Source organism: Protopterus annectens, chromosome 5.part0 (assembly GCF_019279795.1).
Source record: "Protopterus annectens isolate FY-2018-M chromosome 5.part0, PAN1.0, whole genome shotgun sequence".
Classification (NCBI taxonomy): Eukaryota; Metazoa; Chordata; order Ceratodontiformes; family Protopteridae; genus Protopterus; species Protopterus annectens.
Genome location: NC_056735.1, coordinates 1,153,387,981 through 1,153,405,056, shown reverse-complemented (window position 1 = coordinate 1,153,405,056; position 17,076 = coordinate 1,153,387,981).

Here is a 17,076-nt window from a genome sequence, read left to right as displayed (position 1 = left end):
CCTTGACCCAGGTTTCTGTTACAGAACAGATATTACCATTCTCCATGCTGTGGTGGGTTTGGTCTGCATGCACCTTGCAGGTTAGACTTCTGGCATTGGGTAGCATTACGTCCAGGTTGTTATCCCTTGTGCTACCTATGGTGGTGGGTTTGTGTTTCCAGCCTTACCTATTCAAGGCACAGTGGGGTGACAACAGCCTTTGCCAGTATCCACACAGCCAGGTGTGCTGGGTGCGTGCCATCCCTAGCAGGTGGGGCATCATGTCTTGCTCAGCATGTCATCCCAGGCTGTCAGCCATTTGTTCCCCCTTGCTAACAGCAAGACTTCAGCCAATTATTGTACTTGATCTTGTTGTCTTCATAGTGTGGCATCATGCTTGGTGAGGGTGAGATGTTAGGCAGGGTATTCATGTTTGCATATACTAGATGGTGTTACATTGCTTAACACATGGCAATCATGTCTCAGGTGGTGCTGCAGGGCTGCCTCTGTCGGATGCACATACTACACTCCCTGTACATGTTTGAGAGCAGGTTGTGTCATGTTAGGCATCCCTGTTACTATATGAGTGAGTCAGAGAGGGGTATCATTCCCAGGGTACCTACTGAGCCAGTGTATGTGCTATGCGTTGCCTCTTTGCCAAGGCCAGGGCATACTGGGCACACCTCCTTCTGCCTACTGGGGCAAGCTCAGGTTGTTCCTCCTCCAAGTCACGCTCTGCCTGTGATGGCCTTGGCAATGGTGGGGGGCTGTTTGTCCCGGCCCTATGCTGGTCCTGCTGCAGCTGTTTTTGCAGAATCATATTATGTAGCATAGCCCATACCATGACAATTTGGGTACATGTAGTTGGTGAGTACTGCAAGGCTCCACCAGATGTGTCCAGGCACCAGAACCATGACTTGAGCAGCCCAAACACACGCTCTATTACATTACGTGTTTGTGCATGTGCCTCATTATGGCGTTCTTGTTCAAGTGTGTGTGCGTTTCTGATGGGTGTCATCAGCCACGGCTCCAGTGCATATCCAGCATCCCCCACCAGGTGACCATGTGGGATGTCCCCATTGGCAAATGTCTGGTACAGCTGTGTCAAATGCCAGATATGGGAATCATGGTAGCTCCCAGGGCAGCCAGCACACACATTCATTATTATGCCCTGGACATCACACACGACCTGGCAGTTGATGGAGGGGAAGCCCTTGTGGTTAATGTAGGCCCTACCCTGCTCACCGGCTGGTGCTTTGATGCATATGTGCATGCAGTCTAATGCTCCTACTACCTCAGGGTATTCCGCTATTTGCTGGAAGAGATGCATATTGCTGGCCAATACCTCACGGGAATTGGGGAAATATACATGCTCACTGACATGTGCTGACATGGCATCCAGGAACTGGTGCAGTACCCTGGAGGCTGATGCCTGTGATATCCCCATCATATCACCAGTTGGTCTCTGGAAGGTACCTCTTGCTAGTATTCTTAGGCCAACACATACCTTGGTTTCCACTGGGATGGGTTCCCCTCTGTTGGTTCTGTGTGTGAGGCGTGTCCTGCACAGCTCAACAATTTGCAGCAGGAGGTCTCTGTCCACTCTATAGTGCTCCACTATCTCCAGCTCATGTAACCCCTGGTAGGTGACCCTGGGCCTGTACACTCTTCTCCGTCTCCTCACTGTGGGTTGTCTGGCAGCATTTGCATTGTCACCACCCTCAGCAAGTCTCCTATGTCTCCTTATAACAGCTATGGCAGCCCCTAGCATGTCTGTTCTGAGTGCAGCTTTTTCAGTTTTCACTTCTACTAGCTTACTCCTGTCTTGCAGTGTCTCTTGAGAGAAACATACTGCAATGCTGTTTGCAGTGTTTTAAGTGCTGGGCTGGGCTAGTATTCTGCCTGTGTAATTGCCTGCTTCTAATTGTTTTCATCTGCTAGCTCTACCAGTATTCCCTGCTAGCTTCCTACTATTTCTTCTGCTTCCTTTTTCCTCTCTGTTTCCTCAGTGGGGAGCAGCACGCATACCGGCGAAAACATGCTCACAGTGGCTACCACGTGCGCACACATGCTTACACGGACTAGAATCTGCTTATTCAGGTAAAAACGTGCATACACCAGCGCAAACAGGTTAATAGATCTTTACACAGGCTCCTACATGCTTACTCTGCCTTACACGCGCGCACTCTGTCTTACTCGCGCCTCCCAGCGTCTGCACAGCAAGATGCGCACAGCAAGAAACTTTGGTGTTGGCCACAGTGTACACCTTCCATTTCTTGACTTTCCCATGCTTATCTGTTGACACTCCTCTTTTTATGCTGTGTGATTGACATCTTTCACATACCAATATGCTCCAATGAGCTTGATTTCTTCCTGACATTCCCCCCTGTGATGTCACCTATCTCCTACTCTGTTACTCCCCCTTATCTAACTCTTACACTACATGGAATGTGCTCATTTGCTGTGTGACAGTGTGATTCACTATCCTACCACTCATTTACATAGGATTGCCTACTAATGCTTAGTTACATGTCTTACACTCAGCTTCCCCCCTTAGCAACCACTAGACGGTAGCCATGTTGTTTTCGGTCTGCTAGTCCCTGCATTGCAAATCCATGCATTACATAAAACCCACATTTGTGGGTTTCAAACCTTTATTTTTATGTCTTATTTAGCTCAGCCTGTTTGCACTGCGTAAACATCACCGATCGCCGAAAAAAAAAATTATTTCATGTTTGCGTCGGGTTACTGTGCCAATGGCCACATATTTGGCCATTGGCATGCTGCCTGCTACATATGCACACTTTATTTGGAGCTGTCATGGCTCCATTGTGTTATTTTCAGTAACGTACTCAGTTGTCAACTGAGTACATTTCTGCACCTAACACGAGTCTTACACAGGCTGGTTTCAGCTTCGTGGATCGCTAATCTACTTCATTTGCATGCCTTTCGGCTGCAAGTGAGGTAATTAGCATATCCACGCCCTGCCCGTGTAAGAGACGTTTTAGCTGGTCTCTTACACAGGATTTCTGGCTGTTCCTGGATTGCGATGGCTGCATGGAGTCTTACATGACTCTTAGACTCCGTGCAAGCCATCGTGAATCCTGCCCATTATGTCTCCGAGCTTTGAGATCAAACAGTCATACAATGCTTGACTTATCAGCTTTCTTCCAGCAGAGTCCACTGTGGTAACATTTTTGAAGTTCAACATTTAACACAGTTTTCTTACACGTAAGAGGACAAGCCTGTGAATTATATTCATATTTACAATGACATAGAATTATCTACAAAATTATATCTAACTAGGCTGGCAGCCTCCACATATCTTCACACATATAATACATACAACCAAAAATTATAAATTGTCATATCTTAGAATGGTTTAACCTAGACATTAACCGTACATAAGTTTTCATGACTGCGAGAAATCCATCTCTTGTTTATATGTTTATTTGTATCTTTCGGCTTTTTCCGGTTAGGGGTCACCACAGCGGAACTCTGGTCCGCTAATGATTGGCAGTTGATTTTTACATACCAGCTTGCCAGGCCTGATACACAACCTTCAATGAAGGTATGCCCATTCACGCATGTCTCCATGCAGAAGACGCTCTAGCTGAGAATTGAACCGGACAGCGTCTTACTGTGAGGCGACAATGCTACCGCAGCACCACCACCGTGGGTACTCTTGTTTATATGTTTATATTTACAGAAATACGAAAACATGCACTTAATTGTGTAATTATCAATATAAATAATATTGTTTATCTAAGGTTTCACTTGATGCCATGCAATAGATTGTTAAGGCGTCATCCAATACGCCAATAATTCCACACTAATTTGTACAAACTCCACCTAAGAACTATTACAATCTCAGACCCAAGATACATTTTCAGCAGTAGAAGCCTAGATTACAAACTCTCAGTTGATCCTTAATCCAAACAAAACTAAACTTATGCTTTTCCACCCCAGAAAACCCACTGTTCCCTCTCCCCCATTCACAATAACATCACTAAACAAAACTGTTATCTCAACAGCAGTCCAAACCAAACTCCTGGGTGTTGAAATTGACAGTAATCTTAAATTTGATATCCATATCGCACAGACTATTAAAAAGGTGCATAAAAATAGGCATTCTCTACTGCAATACTTTCTTACAAATGATACTAAGTCCACTATAGCCCAAACTCCCCTCCTGTTCACACTTCTCTATGTCTCTCATATTTTCATTAACCTCAAAAAATCTGACCTAGCAAAACTGGAATCATTTTATAACAGAACAGCTAAGTTTGCAACTAAAACCAACAACAAGGAAGGTGAATCTCTTCTCTCAAATTTTATCCCTAAAATCTTGAATACTTTACCCTCCAAAATATCCTCCACTACCTCCTTGCCCCTCTTTAAAAATGTATTGAAAAATCACCTTAAATCATGGCTCTGTAACTGTACCTCACCTGGATCATACAAACTACACTCACTAGTCTCCCTGATTTATTAATCTCCTTGCAATGATACCTCCTTACTGAAAACTCCTTACATTCTCAAAAACTGCATAATATAGCACTAATCTTAACGATTCAAGTGAGATGTTATGTATATACTCAAATGCTAATATCATCTGCAGTTACTATTCAAAGTTATTGCACATATATTTAATTTGTGACTGACTTAAGTTAACTTGTCTTACTTGTTCCATCCTCTGTTTTATGTTGTGTTAAATATTTTACCTTAAATGAAGACAAGACACATCTTCCTCTCTTTCAGTGGTATTTATTACACACGTGTGGGAGCCTCATGAAAAGTACCAGGGAGACTCCCCGAACAAAGGAATGCATAAGCTTATATGCTGGTGATATTGCTGACAGCACAAAAATATAAACTAGACCAATTAAAATAGTACAAAAGACAATTAACCAATCATTGGTTTACCCGTAGGCTTAAAGCAGTTCACATTACTACAGCAGAGAAAGAAAATCGTATACACTTCCATATAAGGCACATTTCCTGCTTTCAAACAGGCTTTTGTTTTTCAGTACTTTTCGACTATAGACAGTTCGTAGTACAAAGCTCATTTCAATGCATACAGATTTTCACATACTCAATCTCCTTGAACACATGCTTTAACCATTCATATTCTACATTTACTAGTGCTGTAATATGTTGTAAATTACTTCTACTGTACTATCAATCCCTTATGATTATGTATTTTGCATTATGAATGCTTTTATTATTGTCACTTGAGGAGCTTTTCTTCCTGGGCCTCTGTTGAAAAAGAACATGCATCCAGACGGACTTTCCCAGTAAACAAATGTGAAATAAAATAAATAAATTATTTTTTGAAGTATTAAGTACACATGGTAATTTTGCTTATTTTCATAATTGCTAATATACAACTAGCAGTATCTCCAAGTGCAATAGAAATGGATATTGACAATGAATGTTCCCATCCACCACCATTGCATTTTATACCATGCCCTCAACAGCATGTAGATTTCTCAGTTATAAACATATGAACATAAATATGAAAATATAAATAATAAGTGAAAAAACATGATTAATTACTCAGTTATAGGACCTGTTAGATTTAACAGGTTCAGTGTAATTTTGTTAATTACTCATTGCCCTTTCTAATATTACCTATTGTTAGTTGGTATGTCACTCAGATAAAGAAGTCAGATCTCCAAAAAAGTTCTGAACACCTTAAGGAGCTACATGTGTTAAGTGGATGTATAAAGGGAAGACACTGTAGGCTTGAATAATTTAAGGAAATATAGGTATGTCTATGATATGTAGAAGGAAATAAGCCTAAAGCCTAGGAATAAGACTTCTAGGTATCGCTACTGCTTTTTACTAATTTCTTTTTGCCCCATACCTATTGACCATCAAGCTTTCCACTGATTGGTCATAGCCATTTATTCCCAAACACCAGGAATTTCACCCAGTGTCAGGGCATGAGTTGTCCAGATTAAGTTGTTATTCAGACAGCTTTGATGGTGCTTTGTGCACTTGCTGCCATTTTGACAATGAAAATGTTTGTAATGGCTCTAACCGTGTATTTGGTTAGGAGGACATATAACCTACATCACCAAAGAGGCCCAAAATGCACTACTATTCAAGTGCAAGTGCATACATTTGCATTGCCATCTCTCCTCAGAGGTATATTGGTACTGCATGGCTGGTACTACATGTGAAGATTGGGTGAAGATAGATGAAGGCTGCCAGCCTAGCCAGATAGAATTTTGGAGAAAATTCTGTCATCTGTAAATATTAATATAAACTACAGGCTTGTTGTCTTAAATGGTAAAAATAGTGTTACATGTGGAACTGAAAAGTAATGTAACAACAGTGCACTCTACTGACCAAGTAAAGCATGTTGTGACCCTTTGATGTTAAAACTCGGAGCTAGTAAGTCTAGAGTGAGGCATCCTGCCTATTGTTTTAAGGCCAGAGTTAATGGCCAGAATTTGCATGCATAAATGTCTTTTATTGCTCTGGTTTCTGCCCAGAGGTGAGGAATGTAAATGTAGTTTCTGTTAGCCTGGGAGCCCATGGAAGTGTGAAGAATGATGTAATGTGAACCAGGAATGTGATTTTAAAAACAGAGAAAAACAGAGAGCATTAAGCATTTTTGTCTTGGCCATCCAAATCACCAGTACTGTCTTGCTCTATATGTAAGTTTATCTTAGACTTGTGTTTTCTCTTAGAAATAGCTAGAAACTAGAAAGATTAGACTGTGTTTTTCTGTGATGTCAGAACTGTACTACTGAATTATTTTAAGTATTTCTCTGTGATCTCTGAACTCTTGACTAGCACTGTGTAGTAAAATTATTGTCTTGTGTTTTAACTATTTGTTATTAAATATTTCTAAACCCTTTCAACTGTGGCTATTTTTGTAGAGATAATTGAAGCTCTTTAGAGTACTTGCGTGCCTTTGGTAAATTGTACAAAACCACTTCAATAGCTTTAGCCCTGGGCTATACTACCAATTGGATAATAATAATATTGCACAGTAATAATTGGACACCCTTTTAAGGGCCTTTGAGTAGTTGATAAATATTAGTGGGTGGTGGCAGCTGGTACTACTGTATAGTCTGAGGAAAAAGGGGAACAGCTGGAGAACCTGTGCCATCCTTCCCCAGGAGTGTCTGTGTGGTTGTATAAACTCTTCTCAAAGTGTGTGTGTGTATGTGTGTGTGTGTATGTGTGTGTGTGTGTGTGTGTGTGTGTGTGTGTGTGTGTGTGTGTGTGTGTGTGTGTGTGTCAGCACCTTGGGCAGGGACACAAAGCACTAGTTGGACAGAGAAGGTGCTGGAGGTTTTAGCTTGCCCACTAGGCTGAGATCTGGATCCTGTAGCTGTGCCAGTGGGGAGTCTTATTGGGAATCTGGAGAGCAAAGGAGAGACCAGCCTCGGACTGACTGTGATCTCTTTGTGCTCTTAAAGGAAATTGCACTTTACTGTGTTTATTTGTTATCCTTTCCTGCTATATGAGATGCCCCTCACTGGTGTTAGTGATGAGGATTGAGGCTCCTTGATTGTTGTGCCAGGCACGGGCATCACATATTAATTGTTTGGCAGTGGTGGGATATCCATACTACATATTAATTGGTTGGCAAATACTAATTGTAGTGGTGTGGGTAGAGTGAATTCCTGTAGCTGGTGTACAGTGAGCTCTGAAGGTATTTTATACTCTAAATCAGCTATGCAGTGAATACTCAGAGTTCAGATCACAATTGTTTTATTTCTTTTGATAGCTTAGTTAGTCAGGGTGAGCAGGCAGCATGTCAGCAGAGGAGTATGAAAGCTGACAAGGAGTCAGCTGGCAGACATGTGCCAGGCTAGGGGACTGGTGCATGGAAACCTGACTAAGGCAGACCTGATTGCAGCCTTGGTTACAGCTGCATCAGAAAACAGCAACCAGGAGGACAATCAGACTGCCAGTAGATATATAATATCCTCAGAGAATGGACAGCTCAACCTTTCTGCAGAGGACTTAAAAATCCATCTGGAGTTAAAGAGACTTGAGTTGGAGGTCAGGCATCTGGAACAAGAAGCAGCTGAGAGAGTAAGGAGTCTAGAGAGTGAGGACAAGGAGAAACTGTGATGTTTGCAGGCTGGGGAGAATGAAAAACTGCTATGCCTGGAAGCTGAGGAAAAGGAGAGGCAGAGGCAGCTTGAAAAGAAGATGCTGACTCTTTGCCAGAGTCATGGAGGTAATGGGGAAGGGAGTAACTGGACACCAGAAGCACAAAAGGTCAGTAACTTTCTTCCGCAGTTTAAAGAGGGGGATAATTTTGATAGCTTCATTCATATGTTTGAGAGGACATGCAAACAGTATGGTGTTGACCAAAGGCTCTGAGTACGGTTCCTGACCCCCTTACTCCATGGTAAAGCTGTAACTGTTTTGTCAAAAATGTCTGATGTTGCATGTTTTGATTATACTGCTGTTAAAAATCACTTGTTAGAAATGTTTAAGCTAACACCTGCAACATATAGGAAAAAGTTGCGTGAGCATAGATGCAAGGCAGATGAAAGTGTGTGTGTGAATATGTTGCTGAACTGGGCACTTATTTCCATAGGTGGGTGAGTGGATGTCAGGTCACCACTTTTGAAGGGCTGGCAGACCTTTTGGTGAGGGAACAAGCCCTTAGCCCTTTTCCTGAGGACATGAGGACCTGGTTAGCTGATAAACAATGTGCTACTTCAGATGAGTTGGGGAAGAAGGGAGATCTATACCTGGCAAGCAGGGCAGCCCTGCACAGGAACGGGAGCCCCAGTATTGCTCATGGGTCTAAAGGAAGCCATGGTGGGCAGCCCAGACTGCCCCAAAAGAATAAGCCAGTAGCAGGGGAAGCCACTAGTCCAGGTACACTTCCAGAAGCTAGGGTTAAATGTTTCGAATGCAACCAGTGGGGCCATGTGGCATAGAGGTGTCCATGGAGACAAGGTGGGGAAAAATGTGAGGGAGCCAGTAAGTGGGAAAGGCAAAATGCCAATAGTAGGTTGTCTTGAGACAACAAGGGTACCAAACTACCATCCTGCAGATGTCCTGATAGGGAACGATTTTGATAGTGCAGTACCCTGTGTTTTTGCAGTTACATGCAGTCAGGTTTGGAGACAAGCAGGTAAGTCTGGTAGCCTGGGTGAGACCCAGACAGACTGCATACTTGCAGCCAGGACTGGTGAGGTGGTTACTTCAGGGAGGGAGATACCCTGTAGCAGTGAGACTGAAGGTGAGCCACAGCTGCTTGGGGGTACTGATGGTCCCTTGGACAAAGTGACTGCAAAGGTAGAGGTGAGTAGTAGTACCCAGGCTGACAGTGAGGCACCACTGTCAGAGGATGCCAGACATCCTGTGGAAGGGGAGCAGGAAAGGGTTACAAGGAGAGAGTTGAGACAGGCTCAGCTCTTAGACCCTATATTGCAAGACCTGAGGCAGGTAGCTAGGGAGGCACCTGATGCTCAAGGAAAGGGGGAATCTGTATACTGGGGCAAAGGGTTACTGTACAGAGAGTGGACCCCTGAGGGAGGTCTAGAAGGTGAGCGAGTCCAGCGTTGGTAGTTCCTGGAGCCTACCATCTGGGGCTTCTAGCCATAGCCCATGATATTCCCTTTGCAGTTCATACGGGCATAAAACGTACAAAGAAGCATATTATGCAGAACTTCTATTGGGATGGAATTTCCAGAGATGTAACAGGGTACTGCAGAACCTGTGAGCATTGCCAAAAGGTAGACAAGGCAGGAGACAAGGTGAGAGCTCCTTTGATTTCTTTGCCTGTGATTGAGGAGCCATTTCAGAGGGTAGCTATGGATATTGTGGGTCCTCTGAGTACCCTAAGTTCCACAGGGAAAAAAAAGAATATCCTAGTGGTAGTGGATTATGCTACATGGTACCCTGAGGCAGTGGCTTTGTCCTCCATTGAGGCAGAGAAGGTGGCAAATGCTTTGTTAGAGATTTTCAGCAGGGTAGGTTTCCCAAAAGAAATACTGACTGACCAGAGGTGCCAATTTCATGTCAGATTTGCTGGCTTCTCTGTGGAAGTCCTGTGGGTTGAAGCACTTAAAGACTACCCCTACCATCCCCAGACTAATGGTCTTGTTAAGAGGTTAAATTCTACAATCATGTCCATGCTACGGGCATTTTCAGATCAGTTTAAGAAAGATTGGGGCAAATATTTTCCCCATCTGTTGTTTGCTTACAGAGAGGTTCCCCAGGAATCCACAGGTTTTTCACCCTTTGAGTTGCTGTATGGGCATAGGGTGAGGGGACCTCTAGATTTAATTTGAGATGATTGGGAAGGTAAGTGACAGTCTCACACGGAGTCTGTTGTGGCATATGTCCTAAACCTCAGGACAAGGCTGAGGGAACTCATTAGCTTGGCCCAGGAGAACTTGTCAGAAGCCCAACAACAGAAAAAGGTGTGGTGTGACAGGAATGCTCAAGCTAGAGAGTATGCTGTGGGGCAGCAGGTAATGGTTCACATTCCTGTCAGACACAACAAGCTGCATGCAGCTTGGGAGGGATTCTACAAGGTGGTAAGAAAGGTAAGTGGTGTTAATTACATGGTGGAACTGCTAGGCAAAAGGCAGGAGCACAAATTGTACCATGTTAACATGATGAAATGTTACCATGATAGGGAGGCTCTTGTGCTGAGCATTTGCATTGGATTGCAAGAGGAGTTTGAGAGAGATCTGAGGACTGATCTCCTCAGTGAGGCTTGGACTGACACCTCAGTGGAAGGGGTAGCAATGTCCCAGCAGCTATCTCCTGCCCAGGTTCGAGAAATCTAAGCATGTGTTGCAGGAATCTGGGGATATGTTCACTGGGAAACCAGGGTGCACCCAAATGGGGCAGCAGCAGGTGGATACAGGACCCCAAAGGCCTATTAGGCAGGCCACTTATAAAGTGGCTGAGAGAGTCAAACAGACTCTGAGGGAGGAGGTACAGAAAATGTTGGAACTAGGGGTGATTCAAGAGTCCAACAGTCCCTGGTCCTCCCCAGTGGTGCTGGTGCCAAAGATGGATGGTAGCACCAGGTTCTGTGCAGACTACAGGAAATTAAATAGTCACATAGAGTGAGATGCTTACCCCATGCCTAGGACAGATGTGGCCCTAGATCAGCTGGGTGGGGCTAAGTATCTTACAACCATTGATCTTACCAAGGGTTACTGGCAAGTGCCCTTGACTCCCAGTGCTAGAGAGAAGTCAGTCTTTGTGACTCCTTTTGGCTTGTATCGGTTCACAAAGATGCCCTTTGGGATGAAGAATGCCCCAGCAACTTTCCAGAGGCTGGTAGATCATATCCTAGCAGGAGCAGGAGGGTTTGTCCTTGCTTACCTAGATGATATTGCCATCTACAGCCATTCCTGGCAAGAGCATCTTCAACATGTCAGGGAGGTGCTGGGCAGACTACAGAGGGCAGGGTTGACCATTAAGCAGAGCAAATGTCAGGTAGGTATGGCAGATGTCTCCGATGTCTCCTGCCTAAGACATAGAGTGGGGAGTGGTAAGATAAGGTCAGAACCTGCCAAAGTGGAAGTTATTCAGGCATGGCCTGCACCTGTTACTAAAATGCAGGTGAGGGCATTTTTAGGGACAGCAGGGTAATACAGAAAGATCGTCCCCAGTTATAGTACTATAGCTGCACCCTCACAGACCTGACAAGGAAGAACAGGCCAGATAAGGTAGTGTGGACCACAGCATGTGAGCAGGCATTCCAGAAGCTTTAAGAAGCTTTGGGAGGACCCCCTGTGTTAGCCAGTCCAGATTACAGCAAATAATTTGTTATGCAGGTGGATGCTTTGAACCATGGGGTGGGGGCTGTACTTAGCCTGATTTCTTCAGAGGTGGAAGAGCACCCAGTGGTTTATTTCAGTCGTAGGCTTCAACCCAGGGAGGAATGCTATGCAGCTGTAGAAAAGGAATGTCTAGCCGTAGTGTGGGCATTAAAGAAACTGCAGCCTTATCTGTATGGAAAGAAATTCACCATTATGACAGATCACAACCCACTAACATGGTTAAACAGAGCCAGCCAGCAAAATGCCAAGTTGCTAAGATGGAGCCTGGGGTTTCAAGCATATGATATGTTCATGCAGCACTGCAGTGGGATTAGCAATGCCAATTTAGATGGGATCTCAAGACAGGGAACGGTGTAAGGTATACTCAGATAAACCTAACTCCCTCAAGCAGCATTTTTCATGGGTCACTTGAAAAATTAGCTTGAGTTCTCCAGGGTGAGTTATGTGAAGATTGGGTGAAGATAGATGAAGGCTGCCAGCCTAGCCAGATAGAATTTTGGAGATAATTCTGTCATCTGTAAATATTAATGTAAACCACAGGCTTGTTGTCTTAAATGGTAAAAATACTGTTACATGTAAAACTGAAAAAAATGCAACAACAGTGCACTCTACTGACTAAGTAAAGCATGTTGTGACCCTTTGATGTTAAAACTCCGAGCCAGTAAGTCTAGAGTGAGGCATCCTGCCTATTGTTTTAAGGCCAGAGATAATGGCCATAATTTGCATGCATAAGTGTCCTTTGTTGCTTTGGTTTCTGCCCAGAGGTGAAGAATATAAATGCAGTTTCTGTTAGCCTGGGAACCCTGGGAAGTGTGAAGAATGATGTAATGTGTACCAGGAATGTGATTTTAAAAACAGAGAAAATCAGAGAGCATTAAGCATTTTTGTCTTGACCATCCAACTCACCAGCACTGTCTTGGTCTATATGTAAGTTTATCTTAGACTTGTACAAAAGAGTATATATACACCACTGGAGGTAAGACACAGCTTCAAATCGATGAAAACAGGAACAAAACCAGTCAATCAAAAAAGTAGAAAATCCACTATTTATTTCAACATAAAGCAAGGTAAGCGCTTTCGCATAGGAGCTTCATCAGACCATTAAACTGTGTACCTCATACCTCATCAACCTTTACATAAAGCCATCCCATTACAAATCAATTAAAAGATCTACCAATCAACCATTAAAGCTACAGCTTAAAAAACTGAAGTAAAATGATAACATAAAATAACAAAACAACATAAGAAAAAACATTCTTAAAAAACATTCTTAAATAAAGAACATGATATCACATACAAAAATGAGATGCATCTTAGACTTGTGTTTTCTCTTAGAAATAGCTAGAAACTATAAAGATTAGACTGTGTTTTTCTGTGATGTCAGAACTGTACTACTGAATTATTTTAAGTATTTCTCTGTGATCTCTGAACTGTTGACTAGCACTGTGCAGTAAAAGTATTGTCTTGTGTTTTGACTATTTGTTATTAAATATTTTTAAACCCTTTCAACTGTGTCTGTTTTTGTAGAGATAATTTAAGCTCTTTAGAGTACTTGCATGCCTTTGGTAAATTGTACAAAGCCACTTCAATAGCTTTAGCCCTGGGCTATACTACCAATTGGATAATAATATTGCACAGTAATAATTGGACGCCCTTTTAAGGGCCTTTGAGTAGCTGATAAATATTAGTGGGTGGTGGCAGCTGGTACTAGGGTATAGTCTGGGAAAAAGGGGCATAGCTGGGGAACCTGTGCCAGCCTTCCCCGGGAGTGTCTGTATGGTTGTATAAACTCTATTCAAAGTGTGTGTGTGTGTGTGTGTGTGTGTGTGTGTGTGTGTGTGTGTGTGTGTGTGTGTGTGTGTGTGTGTGTGTGTGTGTGTGTGTGTGTGTGTGTGTGTGTGTGTGTGTGTGTGTGTGTGTGTGTGTGTGTGTGTTTGTGAGCTATTTGGGCAGGGACATGAAGCACTGGTTGGACAGAGAGGGTGCTGGAGGTTTTAGCTTGCCCACTAGGCTGAGATCTGGACCCTATAGCTGCGCCAGTGGGGAGTCTTATTGGGGACCTGGAGAGCAAGGGAGTGACCGGCCCCGGACTGACTGTGGTCTCTGTGTGCTCTTAAGGGAAATTGCACTTTACTGTGTGTATTTGTTATCCTTTCCTCCTATATGAGATGCCCCTCACTGGTGTTAGGGGTAAGGATTGAGGATCCTTGATTGCTGTGCCAGGGCACAGTTGTCACACCACACTACTCTGCACTCAGGCTGTGCATGTTTCTCCTCTTCTGTCAGCTTCATCAGGCAATCTGGGCCTAAGTCAGGGCTTTATATTGCTATACCACCAGACCTGGCCCTAGACATGGCTAGCTTTCTATGTCGATTGCCCTCATGGTGGTCTCAAAACTGTCACTGGGTTGCCATCTTCTAGTGAGAGGTTATTTTCCAAGTCTTAGTCTTCAGAAGTACATGAGGTGAAACAAGATAGCATAATCCTGGCACCCAATTATTGGTGCAGTAACTCAGTTTGTGGTTATGTTACGTCACCTCCATATGCCAATGGAGGCCCTTCTGACATGAAGGAGTGGGCTTTTAAACCTCTAGGAATGGCTTTTGGATTTCAATGTGTGCCCAATGGAATGATTTTCTTTCATCACCATCCTAGTGATTGACTGCACATCTGTTAGAGTTGAGTCAGTCACTGTAGGTTCTTCCACGGCCACATTAGGGCTGTTATCCTTCCTCTTCCATGTGTTGGATTTGGAAAAAAAAACAACCCTCAGTGTCCAGTGACTGGGAGACTAAGCAAGAGAGCTGTGAAATATTTGATTTTAATGCCAGCTGTAGGCGTAGTGCAAGTATCCCATCCAGCATTGGTTGGGCATTTGTTTTTTGCATTTTCCTTGTTTCAAAACATCATTAGACTGGATCAAAAATGCATGATTCTAGAGAGTTTTTTTGCACTTATTTTAATTAAAGCAAGTAGGATGGACCTTCAGACCTTCCTACAACTCTACCATATGATGGTGTGCAATACAATAAAACACAACAACAAATGCAAGAACATGTACAAATTAAGTAGGGAGGTTGGAGCCTATCCTAGCCCTCACTTATGTAGAAGACAGAAGGCTGTGAGCTAAACCTACACTAGACAGCAACTATCACAGAATCATCACAGAACAAACACACTCACACATACCTCTGGGAAATTTGGTGGATTACCAATTCATGTATGGCACATTGCTGAAATGCCCAGAATACATTTGCATATAGTTGTCCTTTCAACAGAAGTAAACATCATATATATATTTCTTCTGAATAGTAACTAACCTCTTCTGTCACTGGAAATTCGCTGTCACAGAAGTGCCTGTATTCACTGCGGTACTATGGAATACCTTTATGGATAACCTTATCAACACATACATAAATTGCTCACTAAACCACTTTCATGTGTAAACCTATATATGAATATTTAACACCAATAACAATTTTTACATTTCTGCAGCTTAATTACTACTACCAAACAATGATACAAGTTGATGAAATGGGAGACAATGAAAGGAGATGAAAATTCCCATTTCAGCAAAACATCTTTACAGCAAAAATGGGTGCAAATGGATAAAACTAGTGTACCTATAGGTTGCTTAGTTTTTGTCATTCTATTCAAAATTAATATGACATAAGTTCCATATAAGTTCCATTCATAAACACAGTAAATAAAAGACTCGTAACTTTATTGTACCAAGTAATATAACAAAGAAATTAATAACAATACTTGGTCTCAGAAAAAAGTGAAATTCAAATCATTTTACATTTATAGCAAAAAGCATATTCATTTTAAAAAACTGCAAACATACATCCACACACATTAAAGATACTGTTGTCACTTTCACTTTAGTGTTACTGTCTCATGCAATATACTGTTTAAGGCTGACTAGTCAGATGGAACAGAGTGTTATGGAGTCTAATCTTGAAATTTTGCAAGAAATGCTTAAAACAATATAAAAATATTGGTTCATTGCAGGTAGGGGCAAATTAAGTTTGGAATGACTATTCAGAAATTGACAAATTGCAACATTTGCAAAACATTACTTTTAAAAATAAAAGGGTGAAATTAAAACGAGTGAGACTGATACTTTCAGATGAAATTATATGAAAATGTTATTATTTAAGGCTTTTCCCATAAGTACCCCATTATAAGATGAAATCCACTAACAACTAAAATCAGGGAAGCAAAGCATTGTATTCTATAAATTAAACAGAGCCTGTTTTTATCACTTAAATTAACTATATGCAATGAGACAATGGTGAAGCACCCACTGAACACTGAAGTGCTATCAGCTCCTTTTCACAGAGGAATGTCAAAGTCCTTCTTCATTGCTCTCTGTCTTGTCATACAGATGGAATTATCATGTGTCATTTATATTTCCTCTTCCCCATGTCTCTTTCACTAGGCAGAATACATTCTAGAACTTGTCGCACTCAGATATAGGGATGCATACATTAGGGTGCCATGATCTGCAGAGAGGTATACATGTCACCGTACATTTTTGTACTTCACCAAGTACCCTTACATGTTGCTACACAGTCCTCCAACACAAAGATGTACAACATCAGGAAGGGCAGTCCCTTTGGCCATGCTGAATGCTAATGAGACATTCTGGAGAAGGGACATGCGCTAATTAGCCATGTGCTTTCTGTCTAGAACTGCTTCCAGGAAGGCAGCTACACAGCTGAGCAATTCAAGAAAACACTCAGCCATGCAGATCATCAAAGCTATCCCCACCACATCATGGTAATGAACACTGCCAAAAGGCCATGTTCAACCTTCAAGCACAAGTGTGCTAGGGAAGATCACTAGACATCAGGGATTATTTGAAAGGTGCTATAACAGCACCAACATCAAAATGGGGATCAAGGGTGGTGGAACCCATGGACACTGTAGATAAACGTTTAAAGTGCCGTACTAGCACCAACATTACTATGGGGATCCAGGGTGGCGGAATACACTAAACCACTAGGAAATAAGTAAAGTAATGGCATTGACATTGCTATGGTGACTGGGGGTGGTGGAATACACTAAACCACCAGGAAATAAGTACTGTTATGGCACTGACATTACTATTGGGATCGAGGATGGTCAAATACACTAAACTACCAGGGAATAAGTGCTGCAATGGCATTGACATTACTATGGGGATTGGGGGGTGGTGGAATACACTAATCCACCGGGTGATAAGTACTGTAATGGCACCAACATTACTATGGAGATCGGGTGGTGGAATACACTAAACCACCAGGGAATAAGTGC